General features: G+C 32.4%; 1 pseudogene; it reads right to left on the bottom strand.

The window, feature by feature from the left end:
- Window positions 1-846: 846 nt before the first annotated feature.
- Window positions 847-905, bottom strand: LOC123271106 (annotated as a pseudogene).
- Between the last annotated feature and the right edge of the window lie 3,522 nt (window positions 906-4,427).

A 4,427-nucleotide genomic window follows, 5' to 3' on the forward strand; every position in this document is an offset into this window, starting at 1 on the left:
AATGGGTATCGTATATGAGACAAAGACTGGTAATGGGTATAAAAGGATTGCAGCATGCCCAAAGATCATCAGTCATCATCGAGCTCTGATAGTGTTAACACATCAGAACGCAGAGTTCCTAAAAAGTCTAGGACTAAAATTACGTGGAAAATTCATAAGATAAAAATAAGTTTTTGTTGTCTTGCTTGTGTGATACCATGGTGGAAATCTTAGATATCAAAAAAACGATTATTTTTGATGACTCTATTGCACACTGTAAAGCTCATTCACACCTACCATACGCATCATCAACATTTAACAACAGTGATGAAATCAGGATTGCTGTTCAGCATCAAGATCTGTGCTTGCTTTCAAGCAAGAGCACATTACATTTTTATGGAAGAATGAGGAAAGCTGATGGTACTGTTGTAAGTGCTACTACAAAGATGGTCAACATGGCTGTCTGTCATATGTTTGAAGAGATACGTTATGAGCTCAATGGTGTAGAATATGAACTATTCTTTCTTGCTTCACAGCATTATTTATATTTGTAAAAAATTCTTGCCATAAGATGGACGGTGTGGCTTGATAAATATAGAATAATCGAAAGGAAATTTAGCATAGACCGGATAGCTCAAATGGTAGAGTAGCCGACATGTCTTCAGAAGGTTCTGAGTTCGAATCCCAGTCCGAGCTATCTAATAATTTTTTCTCGCATATTCTATAAACTCACATTAAGATGATCCTCTCCACATTCCTTTCTCAATCCTTTCCTACAAATATCCTGTTACGTGAATGTGGATCGCTTCACGTAATAATTACCGTAACTCCTATTCTTTCCCGCTTCACAGCATTATTTATATTTGTAAAAATGTGGAACGCTTCACGATTTTGCGTGTCATCCTTACTCAGGGGCCATGCTAATAAACGGCAACCATATACAAAAAAGAAAGAAAGATCAGTTATATCCCAAACCCACCATACATTACATGTATGTGTGGGACTTTGCATCCAGACAAGCAAGGAAAAGTCCATGGAAATAAGCAGCAAGAGACGGAGAACGATTTCGCCGACGAATACAAGAATTAAATAAAATTATTGAACCTGTATTAATTAATAAACTTATTGTAATTAAAAATAAAAAATAAAGAAAAAACTGATTTATAATTTTGTATTTTTAATTGTTAATCTTACTATAATAAGTACAAAAATATATAAGATAAATATAAACTAGATATTAGTAACTTTACATAGATTTAAACTTTTTTATTAATTTTACAGTTGGTATGGATGGTGTGTAAATGAATTTGAATTTATTGTATGACGTACCGATGTAATACAAATCCGAACAAAAACAGTTTCACTGTAAAAAAATCGCGCCAAGTCCACGTTCATAAGACTATTAAGAGAAAAAAAAATTTTTTTTTTCTTCACAAAAAGATATAAAATAAAAAAATTGAAAAATCCAAGTAACCGATATGATTGTATACGATTTTCGAAAATTAAAAAAAATTTTGTTGTAAATTTAAAAATTAAAAAAAAAATTTTTGAACGTACTTGGTGTGCGTCATTGTGTATTTCAATTTTTTTGAAAGTCCTAGTAAATAAATTTTACGAATTTCATTAAAAGTAAAATATTTTGCAACCACGCACACCAAGTACGTTCCAAATTTGTTTTTTTAAATTTACAACAAAATTTTTTTTAATTTTCGAAAATCGTATACAATCATATCGGTTACTTGGATTTTTCAATTTTTTTATTTTATATCTTTTTGTGAAGAAAAAAAAAATTTTTTTTTCTCTTAATAGTCTTATGAACGTGGACTTGGCGCGATTTTTTTACAGTGAAACTGTTTTTGTTCGGATTTTAGTATTTTTTGTAATTATAATAAAAATTTACAATTGGTACCAACTTAAGTATCGCGTTGGCTGCATTTTTTATAGCAAACTATCCCTTTGAAGCTACAGTTTATGTAAAAATAATTCAAGCGCACCCTGGCGGATGTAGATGCAAGCCTTGAAATATCTTTTTTCAACTGTAGTTTCCCATCTATTGGAGGATTACCATGTATTCTCGAATTATTTAGTCTGTGGCATGTCACTTTTTACATCGAAAAAAAGTCAGGATCTAAATTTTTGCGTTGCTATAGTTTGTGCTGATTAAATTTAATAATTTCAAGCAGATTAATTGTTATGATCGACTATTATTAATTAATGTCAGTAAAATAAAGTATGAATTACTGTTATAATATACAATTTAGAAAAAAAAAGTACCGTAGAATTAAATAAAATTTGCAACCTCAAAATATCGTCCTGCTTACAGTAAACACAGTCGGTAGTCTGGCGCTCCGTTTACAACGGATTTGAACGGAACTTGGCGCCAGATTCTACCGAATCTGTGGATAAATCTTTCCACCATTATTGATAATGTTCTTTATCTTCGTGAGGAGATGTGGCTTATTAAAGAACTTCTCGTTACTTTTAGCACGGAGAAACGTTGAACAAGTGTTAACCAAGCATATTTCAATGTTGAGTCCAAATTTTGTTCTAACATTTCGTAATTACGCCTAGCTTCCAGCTCATGCATTCGCTTGAATGGTAGAGGGTTCACAAACATTTTGCGATGATAGCAGATTTAAGCACTAGATAGCAGATTCCAGGCAGCAGATTTCGACAGCGTGGTAGTAGATTTCAACACCAGGATGTAGGTAGCAGAGTCCAGCAGCAGATAGCAGATGTTAGCAGCAGGTAGCAGATTTTTGACCGCGAATTTTAACACCAGGATGCAAGTTTCAGGGTAGCAGAGTCACTACGGTATTTTACTATGGTCCTTCACTGTGATACTTCACTATATTTCACTGTAAACTCATACTTCACACTGTAATGAAGTATGCCTGCGGCGCGCTGCTTTTATAGCCAGGCAATGACGTCATCTATTTCACAATTTCTATTTTTAGATTATGACTCATACTATTCTAGAATTTTCTAACTGCGCAGTTATAATAGATGATGCACAAAAAGTTTAAAATAACCTAAAATTCATAAGTTGAATGGCGGGGGAAAAGTTATATCTATAAAAATTTAGATGATTTCATCTACTTCGCAGTTCGAAAAAATCTACTGCGTAGTTTAAATAACCAATTAATAAAAAAATTATTAATTAACCTTGAAAAAAATAATTGGCCAATAGGATTATCGAGTGGTGGGGGTAAAATCCAGAGATCGGATTATAAAACGTTGAGTTGACATTAAGAGTCATCATTCAGTCACTCCTCGTCGTCGAGAGCAGTAATAATGGAGATCATTCTGGACGTTTAAGGATTCAGATGACCTGATAATCGCTTCATTGTCAAGGAATTGGCCTCAATAACAATTCAACATGATATTGATAATCTTGAAGAATTATTATACACACTATTCCAATGAACATATCACTGGAAAGTGCTACCAGCCAACTATCAACGTCTGAATACCTGGCTGATCCGAAATTATCATGGAATCGGTTGGAACGCCGGAACAACTTCATATTTCAAGCTCAAAGGAGTTCTAAATTATTTAACTTACAATAAAAAAATTATTTATTTAAAAGGTATCGAGAAAAAATTATGGATCCAAAATTTAATTGATTGTAACAATAAAATTGTAATCTTCTTGAAAATTTCAACTTTGAACCTTGTCCATCTGTGAAAAGCATGAAAATTTGTAACAATCATCTTTGTAATTATCATTATTGTTTATCTGACTTATGTGCTTTGGAAAATGTAAAAAATTTTAAAGATTGGTTTTTAAGCATTCAATAAATCTAAAAATATAAATTTAATTGTAATAATTTATTGATAACGTTCAAGTTAAGTAATGAATACCTCATTTATGACTGATATTTAATAATGTTGATTCCCGTGAGATGAACATGATACAGGACCTAAGTTCAATATAGTAGAATCAAAATTGACTTAATACTATAAGATTAAATAAAAAAGCATGGTATTAATTAAAAAATTTTTTTTATTTAGATAGTTCTACTATTACTATTTACATCGAAAGTAGAATTAATAAATTTGAATTTATGATATTTTCCACCATGATAACGGATCAATAAGTGGTTTGATTCCGATAAATCATTCAACATCTCCATGACACCATCGTCCTTTAATAATACTGCTGTTCGAGCCGATAAATAGATGGCAAACTCATTCTCGATATTTGGAACAATCCTCGGTCCATATTGTGTTCAAACTTGTTTTAACCCTTTGATTTTGTACTCCCGATTAAACTCATTCATTTTCTTGACAGGTGGGATTGTTCTTTCAGACACCAGGAGCTTGTACTTCACCGCAGACGTGTTCTTCGTTTTTGTGAAGTACGCTCTCGGCGAGCTGCTTATATAGGCCGAAAATACTGCGCAGTTACCCCCACTCCTCTACCTCAAAACCGGTTTGATGACGTCA

This window comes from Cotesia glomerata, linkage group LG8, assembly GCF_020080835.1.
Source record: "Cotesia glomerata isolate CgM1 linkage group LG8, MPM_Cglom_v2.3, whole genome shotgun sequence".
Lineage (NCBI taxonomy): Eukaryota > Metazoa > Arthropoda > Insecta > Hymenoptera > Braconidae > Cotesia > Cotesia glomerata.